At 42.3% G+C, this 13,328-nt stretch overlaps 1 pseudogene; it reads left to right on the forward strand.

Annotated features, from left to right (window-relative positions):
* Positions 1-6,176: 6,176 nt before the first annotated feature.
* On the forward strand, positions 6,177-6,335 carry LOC129781001 (U4 spliceosomal RNA; annotated as a pseudogene).
* The last annotated feature ends 6,993 nt before the right edge of the window (positions 6,336-13,328 follow it).

A 13,328-nucleotide genomic window follows, 5' to 3' on the forward strand; every position in this document is an offset into this window, starting at 1 on the left:
GCTCGGCGTTACAAACTTTGCCTACCGCCGATTGCTTATGTTTCTTATGTTTCTCTACTATTTCCCATTTCAGCTGACTCACAGGATATAACACCGGTTCCGCCAGTCTCGGGAAAGCCGGAAGACACTCCGAGTGCCGTGCCTTACGCTGCTGGTGGGGCAGAGGGTGGCAACCGGTGGTCCACCACACGAACCGTGAACGGGTAATGCTGACGGAGGCAGGATAATGATGATGGCGGGGGTGGCAACGACGTCGACGGCGAAGATAGCGACAGCTGTGTGTGTATGGATTTGTTTCCGTTTACGTTGTTTGCGATTCTAAGTTTGTTTTGGGGCGGTGAGGGATCGTGTCAAGTGCGGGAGAGTAATCCTGTTTGGCGTGTTTTATGATAATATCACCGAAATTTGAATAAATAATTGCAGCACAGTAAGTTGTTTTTAACTTTTTTGGCGCCACAATATGCTCTATTTCTGGGAAGCGATATTTTTAGTTCTGGCCAAGTCACTTCCCAACATGTCTATGGAAAACGGAGCGGGGAACATCAGTGATAGGAATGCTTTAAGTGAGTGAAAGATGTTTGAGTTCGATTTGTATGGGATTCAGCTTTATCCTAAATCTGCTCCAGAATATTCATAATTAAATTACGCGACAAAGTTTGATTGTTCGAATCTCATCTTTCTGCGTGTTTATGCCGCTTGAACCCAAACTTGAACAAAATTTAGCGCTGCCAGTGTTGAGAAAATATGAAAACTATGCACCGAAAGACCAAAGTGCATAACTGGTTCGGCTGGAGGTTTTGTCTAGATAATTTCATAACCAAATTTATTCTGAAAGCATTTGCATGTAGCAGGTTGACTCGACGTATAACTTCTTCTTCGAAGTTTGCAATAAGCTGTGAGGGGGGCGGTTATGCAACTTGTTCTTCGCTATGGTGTCTAGCAGTGTTCATCCAAATATCTACCGTTAACGCTCAGAGAGTTTCAATTCTACAGTGGTTTGCAATACAGATAACAGGTTTGGAAAGCTCATCTTGGATTTCTGAAATCCTACGTTGGTAGCCATTAATCTTCAGTCAAGCTTTTCATTCATATTAATACTATCGATTGAACATTGAAAGTTCAAAGACTGGGCTTCGAAGAAGATGGTAAGCGATCCTGATTTTATCGAGCATTCATTTCTAGTTACGAGGAATTGATTGCTATTTGAAATAAGTTCAGTGACTGTCCTCGCGTAGCACTTGCTTGGGATTACGTACAGCAAAGAATGGTAGAGATCCTCGACGGATGGCAAAGTTTGTCCTTCGAAGCATTAATGCGACCAACACTGTTGAACATAGGACCATTCCAACGAGATCAAATATTGAGAACGTTCATATTACACATCACCTATATTAATGCAATTAATGATAGAATCGATGTTGATGCATTCTTTTTGAGATGTGAAATTTAATGATTTTGTTGTAAATAATCTTCTATGTGAATTGAAATAAACGATATATTTTACACTATAAAAAAAAACAGTCCGATGACTCGATAATATCACAAAATATCCCTAACAATTGATGACTGTAATTGTGTAACCTAAAATTATTGAATGTTTCTCATGGGAGTAAGTTAAGTCTAAAGGTTGTGCTTACAGACCAGCAAGCCTTGATAAAATTAAGGCCAGCTTTCGAACAACAATTGTTGCCATTTTATAGTGACGAATTTCATGTCAACTCGACTGGCCATTGGCAACACCATCTCAGATTGCAGTGAATCTTCATGGGTATGAACCCAGCAAACATTAAATCGTATAACTAGCGCATACACAGCATCATATATCCCATATTTTGGGTGTTAAATTATGCGCCTAACTGGCATATACACGAAAAAGTGGAAGTGACAATTGCTTGCGAATTAGTTTGAATGAATATACAACTTACACGTGCATCTAGTCATTGTCATACGTCCATGCGATTTACTACAGGCAAACAAAAAATGAATGGCGGAAATGTTCGTGAGGTTATAATTAGATTCCTTTTCTGTAGAACGAAACGTCTAAGTCTTCGAAATATGCCTTAATGCCACTCTACAGACTGCCTCTTGGACTCAATAGTGTGGTAATGTATCCTATCCGTTCCTTTGAAATGCCTACGGCCTCAGCTATCTCGCGTAACTCCAATTTACGATCGTTCAAAACGAGTCGATGCGCTTATTTTACGATTTCTGGATTCGTAGCCTCTTTTGGCCTTCCAGAGCGAGGAGCACCTGCAGTGCTTGTATAGCACATTTTAAATTCAGTAAACCACAAAAAAAAAACTGTTTTCTCGACGGCGTAGAAGTGGAATAACACTTCGTCAACCACTGCATCGATTGTTCCTGATCAAAATACGCCAGTTTTGTTCAAAATACGATATTCCCCTTTTAACATTTTTTATACGAACGCTCAGGTAGTGACACTGTAGTTTGTGAACAAATAAACGATATGTCATGAAACACATAACACATAAGCTGGTGACAGATGAACCTCTCGAATTGGATCTTGTTCATTTTTAATGGCGCCATCTGTTGAAAAATCCCGAGACTTTACAGCCCATGTAGTAATGGAGGCAAAGTCCCCATTGAACCAGGATAAGGAATCGAGGCGGCCAAGCCGTCCGAGTCCACTGCCGACCCGCCGTCGGAAGCGGCAATGTCTCGCGCGCAAACCTGTGTTCCACTGTTTCAAACTAACCACTGATCCGGTTAGTTTGAAACATAGGATACGATCCTTCCGACCATCCGATCGAGCTTTAGCGAGCGTCGACTGTTTTATTGTTTTATTGTAGTATTTATTTTTCTAAGCGGTCGTTTCTGTTGCAGTTGTTTTCTTCTTCTTCTTTTTCTTCTTGAATGACACTAAGGGTGCTCATACACTGTTTGACCGATGCCAAATATTTGACTATTTTTGACAGATGAAATTTGATCAACGTGTACTGGACAAATATATTCGACACAAAATACGCCGAGCAAATATTTAGTACTTGCTTGCTTAAACTTTTTGAGACCAATTTGTCACACCGTGTACTGACGTACGTTAAATATTCCAGTCAAATTTTTTGTATTTTTGATGTTTGGCAGTGTTTGCCACTGTTGATAATTGAAGAATGGCAAACAAAGTGGCAAGTGGCAAATAAAACTGCCGAAAGCGATGCCAGATATTTTTCATTGTAATTTTTATTCATTCATTTTCAAATTAATTAAAATCTGTGTAATTTGTATTTGCTATTTATATTGTTCAAGCCCCAACGAAATTAATTAATGCATTTTAGGCCTGATATACATAAAAAAAAGAGCAACACAGATCAATCTGTGCACCTGGCATTCATGCCCAACAGTAAACATTAGTTCTACATTTCGCATTATGGCAGGAAGGTAAGTATGATTTTCTTTATAAAATTATATTCTAATTTGCGATTTATTTCTAGGTTTCATCACTGATATAATTTTTATGACCTACAATTGATAGACCCAAAAGTGCACGGAAAATATGCGAGGAATATGAATCAACACGGTTCAAATCGTCCGACATTGTCCTCCGTATTGATGATATCAACTCGGTGATGCAAAACCCACTGCCGATTCCGAATTTGAAATTGGCCAACTGATTTGGTTGGAAAACCTGTTAATCAGGTTTGGAAATGTTTTTGGATAATATTAAGGTGCCATCCTCACAAGGAGGAAGAACGTTTTCAGGAACGTATATATTTGATCTTCATATTATTCAATGGATTTCTGTTTTTAGATAAAAGAAACCAACTGTGAAGTTTTAACCGATCTAATGGATAATATAAGTTAATGCATTGCGGTGGTTTCCCGGAAGAGTTCGTTTACGCGTCATGAGGGTTTGCAAAACTTCGCGAAGTTTCTGGCAAGAGTTTTTGCCGGTAAGGTTCCCAGTACCGACAATCGATCGTATATGTCACAAGATGCACATTGATCTCGAGTTCGGTAATAGAAGTTGACGATATTTACGAACTAATCAAAGTGCTGAAGCTGTTCTGTTGGCGGTCGCACAGGATACCGCCGTCTCGCACAACGCCCGTGCCAAGTTCTGCATGGCTTCGAGTTTGGTCAATTTCCTTGGTTCGGATGATATTGGAGAGTTGCTGCCACTGATGAAAAGCTTCGAGGGAATCTTCGGCAGCTATTTCAAAAGAAACATTCGAGCGGTGCCAATGCCGATGCTGTTGCCCTTCACAGCAGCCCAGTCCGAAACGTACATCTGTCGGAGAACGGTTTTCTGTGGGATGTGTTGCAGCTGGTACCCGATTGGACGACGTCCAGGGTAACGCCGAGATGGCCGAGGCGGAAAAGAAGTTCATCAATGTGGCCGCCTTCAAGGAGGGCACAATCACCAGCGGAAGAATCATGACAAGCGTTCGGTTGTTATCAATTAAACGGGGGTTGGTAGGTGTATGTGTAAGTGCATATAAGTAAATAGGTGTGCGATAGTTTTGTTTTTTATTAGAATAATCATTTCTATTTGAAAGAACACAATTTAATAAAACTAATATAAATGATTTCAAAAATCGTTTCTTTGATATACGGTTAGTACAAAGTCTACAGAAATAGGCAACATATACATTAAATATATATTTCACGGACTCATTCATGCTGTGAATACAGCATGTAGTACCTTGGGAACAATACGGGACATATTCCAGGATTCTAAGAGCTACTGTAGCGACACGAAACTGTCTCCAGGTGCCGATAACCTTAATGCACATCGCTTTCCGCATTAGTGTATTTTCTTTTTCGATTAACGATGTAATCAAACAAAATAATCGAAATCTTTAAGCTCGAAAGATGTTCTTTCATATTATTGCATACTCATTTCGTTGCTCTCGGGTCAGTTTCACGTAAAATCGCGTTTCGCGCTGTTCGATCCACTCGTTCATCCACATGCTGCATTTATGGAACCGTTTCTGTTTTTTCTGATCTTCAAATATTATAGGTGCAACGGCCAGGACAAGTGCCATTCAGTGGCAGTAGCCATTTTCATCTATATGTTTTTGACGTAGGACTACGTCTTTCATTTCTATACTGGGGTGTGAGTTTAAAGTTTCGAAAACGAAAGCGTTACGCCGGAGAACGAGATTTTGAGCGTTAATAACTCCTAAACAACTGAACGAAATGATATGATAAACACTTCATTCGAAAGATAAAATGTCTACGCGTCATATGCTTGTTACTTTTTGGTCCAAAAACTTGTTTCAATAGCCCTAAAATTGCCTTCAAAACAGGCAATTGAAATCACACCAATCGGTATATAAGCGAGTGCCGCTCGGAAATCCATTCAGTTACGATTGCGCAACGATTGAGGTACGATCGCTGGAATGGGTGGCTGTTTCCCTAACACAGACTTCAGAACCATGAAGCCTGTGGAAATCGGCATAGCAAATTAGATGCAAGCTACGGGTGCTTTTGCACTCGCTTGCGTTTCTGGAAATTGGAATGTTCCCTAACACAGATTTCAAAACCATGGAGCCTGAGGAAATTGACATTGCAAAATTGATGCAAGCTGCGTGTACTTTTGTACTCGCTTGCGTTTCGGGAAATCGGAATGTTTCTCTAACACAGACTTCAAGACCATGGAGCCTGTGGAAGTCGGCATAGAAATTTAGATGCAAGCAGTGGGAACTTTCGTACTTGTTTGCGTTTTTGTTAATTGGAATGTTTTCCTAACACAGACTTCAAAACCATGAAGCCTGTGAAAAGATACAAACTTTTGTACTCGCTTGCATTTTTGCTAACCGGAATGTGTTTTCCCAATACAGATTCCGAAACCAAGAAGATGGGAGAATCGGCATTGCAGATACATTTAAGTCGGCAATACTTATATACCCCCAAATATTTTAACACTCCAGAATTCGTTTTGTTATCACGGTCTACAAATGCGGGTACAAATGCAACGCTTTGGTTCGGTTTGTCGAGACTGTATATCCCTTCATGCCGCCAGCTCACTGAACTTCTATTCATACTGTTTGATGATTAGGCAAAACGTTGATAACTGTTTACTGCGATACTGTTGATAACTGTTTACTACCATAATGCATAAATTGACTTGAATTGAGATTTGTTTGCAATTGAATTCGTAAATAGCTTCATTCATTAACTATTTTAATCAATAATTTAATCAATTCACAAAAGATAGCACTGCGCAGCGACAATATCGCACCCAATGAGGATCATCCGAGGTGGGATTATTGATAATTGAAGAAATACAATTGATTACTAAGCCCACGGTAGTCCTACGTCAACCTTACGGTTATATCGTAGGTATAACCCATCCATAGTTTTTTCTTTGCAAAATGATAACGAATGTCCACGCTTGTCCACGGTGAGGGGGCTGGGCTCAAAAAATATCCATGTGGACACGTTAAACATTTCTTAAAGCAAAACATTCATGTTTATAGTCAAAATTATATCTTTTCAGTATTTACAAGATTTTTTGACTTTGCGCCCATCTTGAGTACTTTGTATTCATCAATAGAAAGACCGAGTTGCCTGAGAGCTCGTTTTCACCTTTTCGCCAGTTAATATGTTAATACAAAAAAAAAGACGGGTGGGTAATGTCGGGGACATAACCGGAGTGACGTAGGACTATACAAAGGGGACAGCTTTTGTTAAATATATATTTTAAATATATTGTTTTATTTTCTTCTCCTACGTAAATACCTACCTATCTACCTGAAAAATGGATTAGTTTACTGTTTACTCTTTATGAATATGTTGATGATTCTGAAAAGAACCTTTGGTGTTGTGTTTTTGTTATCACTCGATATTCCCATCTTGTTCGGTTAAACCTTCCTGTTTAGCTATTGCGTTTGCCACTCGCCACAGCTTTCACAGTTGGAAAATTTCTTTCCATCCAGCTTGTGACATATTGTTCAGTAAATTACATTTAATGCGACGTGCCGGAGAAACACTTTGCCACTCACTGAAACTAATTGTTGCCTTGATGAGCGCCGAACCGAAGCTGCTCTGTTCTTGATGCGGGTTTTCTGATTGTCGTGAGCAGCTTTGCAAGCCAACTCGAGCACTCCGACGGCCGAAACTCTATAATCGCTGTTAGGTATACTGGTGCTCCGGCACCAATCCGTTCGGCCTAGTTACCCTTGCGGAGCAATCAGTGAATGCGACCAACAGGGAACTGGAGACCTGCACGGTTCGAGTGAGACTTTGCCTTTCCCTTAACTTGTCCTCCTTTGTTACGTCCACGATGCCGATGCCGTACAACCACACGGGTTTACGGTTTGAAAGAAAATAAGATATTTTTTGGGGTCCGCGTGTTTTATACTCTAGCGGTACACACTCACAGGATAGAGACAAATCGGCCAACGAGATGAACGAATGAGCGTTAAAAGGGAGAAATGGCAAAAAAATACATTCATTACGATTTGTTCGCTCGTTCACATGCATGCTAAAAAGGGTCCTTTTCAGGTTCACAAAATTATCTTCAATCTAAAGAGTTTATTGTTTTGTTATCACTCGATATCCCCATCTTGTTCGGCTAAACCTTTCTGTTTAGCGATTGCATTTGCCACTCGCCATAGCTTTCACGGTTGGAAAATTTCTTCCCATGCAGCTTGTGACATATTTTACAGTAAATTACATTCAATGGCACGTCGCATTACCACCACTCAGTATCGGATTGGAGGTAATTTTAACCTGTAATTGAACATTTGCGATGACAGTGGTACAGTGTCAACTTTCAAAGTGGGGTCATAATTTGGACCCCGAACTCTATGTTTACATAAATGTCCAAATAAATATGTCGCATTACAGGTCCGTCCAATTAGCTAAATGTAGAGATAAGTGTAAATTACTGTACTTTCAATCTAGAAGCAATTTAAGAATTGGTGAAAATCAATAAGCTCAGAACAACTGCCAAATTCACATACTCATCATATCCTGGCAAACAAATTATGAAAAAATCAATTTGTGTTTTATCATTATTTTGGATATTGTTTTAGAATGCATTGAACTGTATTTCCTAAACTCTTTTTTGGAAGGTTTAATGGCCCTGAAAAGCGCCTTGTTTTATGGAATGGTTCCAATTTAGAAAACTTAGTACTCGTGGTTTTGAAAAAAACCATTTCGAACACCCTCGATGCCGCCTTGTTCTGGATTTGCCACCAAAGCAGTTTGTATAAAGAACAAACTTTTTTTCTTCTGCTACCTGATGCCGTTTTGCGATTGCGTTTGCCACTCGCCACTCGCTGCAACTGCCTGTTGTCTTGATGTCCACCGAACCGAATGTGTTCTGTTCCGAATGCGAGTTTTCTTATCGTCGCGAGCAGCTTTGCCAGCTAACTCAATCACTTCGGCGGCCGAAACTATATAACGCCGGCTAGGTGGACTGGTGCACTGGTACTAACGCGCTCGGCCTAGCTACCCTTGCGGGGAACTCCAGATCAACACGAGCGGGAACTCCAGATCAAGGTTCGAGCGGGATTTTGCCTTTCCCTTCACTTTTCCTCCTTTGCCATGTCCAGACATGGCTGCTTGGGTTGGTTTGTTGATGTGTTGTGATGCGAACTGATGTGGTGTACGGTTTGAATGAGAATGATCGTTACGGCAGCGGAGCGGGGATTTTTAAGCTGACTGACTGGCTCGAGAATCACGCATGTGTGCGACTGCGACCAATGTTTCGTTCATTTTTTTTTTCTTTTTCCTTTCCAATCGTGTTTCATTCTACTTCGCTGCTGCTCTGGTTGCCCGTTTTGGTCGGCACGATTTGAGGAGCACAAAATGGACCAATCAAAAATGGGCACATAGTGCATTTGGACAATGCTTGATATTTCACAATTATTCAATTATTTATCTCAAGAAAAATGAAATGTTATTCGTTATGATAGATGCGTAGATATATTTCCTATCAATTGATGCATAAACCTTTGCGATCTATTGAGAAATGCTCGAGTTATAAGCGTTCCAAATCTTGCATTTTTTCCTACTTGTTCAGTGCCTAGATTTCCATTTCACCCCCTATATCTTCCGGTTAGACGTAGTCCTACGTCAAAAAATAGTAGCGTGGAAAGCCAAGAAGATAGTCACGATACTGAGTACCTACGATACATCGAACACAATAACTATAGTAAAAAGGGAGAAATTAAGTGTGCCATCCATATTTTTATGATTTATAAGGTAAATGATTGTGGTTTGTCCAGTCGAAAATATGATCATGGTTTGCCTACTTTTTTGAATGCTTTAATTCAGCGTTCCTATGTCAAATAAGGTGTGCTCCCGTGGCCGAGTGGTTAGCGTCATAACTAACATGCCGGGTGTTCGGGGGAATTCGATTCCCGTTCTGGTCGGGGGAATTTTTCGTCAAAGAAATTTCCTCCGACTTGCACTGTGATCACGCGTATTCTAGAGCTTGCCACTCAGAATGCATTCAAGGCGTGTTATTTGGCATAGAAATCTCAACTAAGTACTATGACGCAAGTAATACTAAAAATGACGCAAGTAATACTACGTTGAGACGGCGAAGTTCCTCTAGGAACGTTAGTGCCATTGAAGAAGAAGAAGAAGATGTCAAATAAGGTATTCGAATGTTTCAAAACATATAAATAAAATTGTCTTTTTCATGATTTACAATAGTTTTATAGTATATTTTTAAGGAATCACATGTTTTAAAGGATTATAAAATACATCTTCTATTAGAGTCAATGCACCCCTCATTCGAGCTAACTTTTAATCGACCACCAGATGATTATTTGGCACGTATTCACCTTTTCTGGATTAAAACACTTACAATTATTGTAAACATCATGCTTGCACGCCATTTGTATCAGATTTACATAGCTAAACCATTAAATTAACGAATTTTGATGAACTCAATTCTGATCATGAGTTGTCATGTATTTTGTCCACATGATTTTTATGGCAACCGCTTGGTGCGCTCCAGTTTGTTTATTGTGTCCTTCGTTTTATTTTATTTATTTACTATGACTCTACATCCCATTGAGATTAGATCTGATTCACTACTCTTCTCCAATAAACCCGGTCCATGGCTGCAGTTCTCCAACTCCCGGCTGCACCGATTCTTGCCAAGTCCTGCTCCACCTGGTCCAACCACCTCGCTCGCTGGGCTCCTCTCCTTCTTGTTCCTACCGGATTAGATACGAACACCATCTTTGCCGGGCTGCTGTCCGGCAATCTTGCAACATGCCCTGCCCATCGCACTCGTCCAGCCTTGGCGACTTTCTGGATGCTAGGTTCGCTGTAGAGTTGCGCAAGTTCATGGTTCATTCTCCTTCTCCATACTCCATTTTCCTGTACACCACCGTATATTGTTCTGAGCACTCGGCGTTTGAAAACTCCGAGCGCTTGTGAGTCCTCTTCAAGCATCGTCCATGCTTCGTGCCCATAGAGAACAATCGGTAAAAATTAGGGATTTGTACATGGTACACTTCGTACGGGGTCGGAGCTTGTTGGACCTCAAGGATTTGCGGAGCCCATAGTAGGCACGACTTCCATTGACAATGCGTCTTCGAATTTCACGGCTGTTGTTGTTGTCAGTTGTTATCAACGAGCCAAGGTAGACAAATTCCTCCACCACCTCGAGCTCGTCGCCGTCGATCACAACACTACTACCAAGAAGAACTCTGTTGCGATCAGTCCCTCCAGCTAGCATGTATTTAGTCTTAGACGCATTGATCCCAAGCCCAATCAGCCCTGCTTCGTGTTTCAGTCGGGTATGCAAGTCGGCTACCGTCGCATGTGTTCTTCCGATTATGTCCACGTCGTCAGCGAAGCAGATAAACTGACTAGACTTGTTGACAATCGTGCCCCGCATGTTGAAGCCCGCTCTCCGCATAACACCTTCCAGCGCCACGTTGAAGAGCAGACAGGAGAGTCCATCGCCTTGTTGAAGTCCCCTGTAAGTCTCAAATGATTCCGATAGCTCACCTGAGATCCGCACACTGCACCGCACACCGTCCATCGTTGCCTGAATCAGTGTTGTCAGCTTCCGGGGGAAGCCGTGTTCGTCCATGATCCTCCATAGCTGTCGTCGGTCGATTGTATCATATGCGGCCTTGAAGTCGACGAAGATGTGGTGTGTAGGGACCTGATACTCGCGGCACTTTTGGAGGATTTGCCGCAATGTAAAAATCTGGTCCGTCGTCGAGCAACCGGGCATGAATCCGGCCTGATAACTTCCCACAAATGTACTTACTATTGGCGATAGACGGCGGGAGAGAATCTGAGACAAAATTTTGTAGGCACCATTCATGATTGTGATGGCACGATAGATCCCACAATCCAACTTGTCGCCTTTTTTAAAGATTACCCCGTCCTTCCTCTCCTCCGGTAGCTGTTCTGTGTCCTCGATCCTGACTGTCAACCGGTGCATACACTCTACAAGTTTTCTCGGACCTCCCTTGAAGAGCTCCACTAAGAGGCCATCCTTACCAGCTGCTTTGTGGTTCTTGAGCTGATGAATGGCCTCCTTAACTTCACCCATCGTCGGGAGTGGTACGTCGTCGTTGTTCATTGCACCGGTGTAGTCCTCCTCAACGCCGTCTTGGTCTCCTGTCTGCGCGCTGTTCAGGCGTTCGTCATAGTGCTGCCTCCACCTTTCGATCACCTCGCGTTCGTTCGTCAAGATGCCTCCTTCCTTGTTTCTGCACATTTCGGCCCGCGGCACAAAGCCTTTGTGCGAAGCGTTTAGTTTCTTGAAGAACTTCCGCGATTTTCGAGAGCGATAAAGCAGCTCCATCCCCTCACACTCTTTCTCTTCCAGGCGGCACTTTTTTCCCGAAAGAGATGTGTTTGCTGCCCGCGCTTCAGTTTGTATCGTTCCACGTTTTGTCGAGTCGCTCGTTGCAGCATGGCTGCGCGTGCACTCGTCGTCAAACCATTCGTTCCGTTGTTCTCGTTGTTCATACCCGATGACGGTCTCTGCTGTGCTGCTAATGGCTGCTTTTAAGGTGTTCCAGCATTCATCGAGGGGAACAGCATCCAGTTCGTCTACCCCCGGTAACGCAGCTTCAAAACGCTGGAGTATGTTGCAGAAACGTTCGGCTTCTGTAGTCGTCGTAGGTGATACCGTGGTGAGCGCTGGTGTCTTATGTTATTGTCGACTGACAGTTTAGAACGCAGTTTGACCATCACCATGTAGTGGTCTGAATCGATGTTAGCGCCGCGATAGGTTCTGACGTCGATGATATCTGAGAAGTGCCGACCATCGATCAAAACGTGGTCAATGAGGTGTTTCTGTTTGCTGTGGTGATCTCCAGGTGTAACGGTAGTGGAGGCTGTGTTGGAAGAAGGTGCTACGTATGGCCATGTTCTTGGAGGCAGCGAAGTCGATAAGTCTTAGGCCGTTTTCGTTGGTTCGCTGATGGCCGCTGGACCTACCAATTACCGGTCTGAACTCCTCCTTTTGGCCGACCTGAGCGTGCAAATCACCGATGACGATTTTGATGTCGTGTTTTGGGTAGCGATCGTATTCACGCTCTAGCTGCGCGTAGAATTCTTCTTTTTCGTCATCGGTGCTAGCTAGATGGGGGCTGTGGACGTTGATAATGCTGATATTGAAGAAGTGGCCTCTCATTCTCAATCTGCACATTCTTTCATTGATCGGCCACCAACCAATCACCCGTTCTTGCATCTCCCCCATCACGATGAAAGCTGTACCCAGCTCGTGTGTGTTGCCGCAGCTCTGATAAATGGTATACCCACCATGGAACGATCGCACCATCGAACTTTTCCAGCACACCTCCTGCAGCGCTACGATGTTGAAATTGCGGGCTCTCAATATTTCCGAAAGAATTCGGGTACTCGCAAGAAAATTGAGAGACTTGCAGTTCCATGTTCCGAGTTTCCAATCTCTAGTCCGTGTTCTTTGCGTGGGTCTAGTCCGATTGTCATGTCTCGAATTTCTAACATGTGAACAATGGATCAGCCACGAAGATCCTTGTTCCTTCCCCTCCACGATGAAGGGGAATAAGAACACTTCAGCATCTTCAACGGCAAGGCTTCCTCTCCACTGGCCATGGTTCGAGGACATCCTTGCGGTGATCCAGCAAGTAGAAAAACACCAATAATTTTTAATTAATTATTTAAAAATGTTTTTAAATGTTCTTAATGCTATTATTCTGGTTCAAATTGTTGTTCGTTCATTTTTAAATTTATGTTAATTTTTATGTATATTTTATGTCATTTGTTTAACCATGCGGCAATGTCTACTGCCGTCGCTACAGAGGCGAACCAGCCCAGGAGGCTGAAAGCCTTCCAAATAAAGAATAAAAAAAAGGAAATGTCTGGAGCTCTAGTTTTAAGGAAGAGTTTTT

This window comes from Toxorhynchites rutilus, chromosome 3 (genome assembly GCF_029784135.1).
Source record: "Toxorhynchites rutilus septentrionalis strain SRP chromosome 3, ASM2978413v1, whole genome shotgun sequence".
Lineage (NCBI taxonomy): Eukaryota > Metazoa > Arthropoda > Insecta > Diptera > Culicidae > Toxorhynchites > Toxorhynchites rutilus.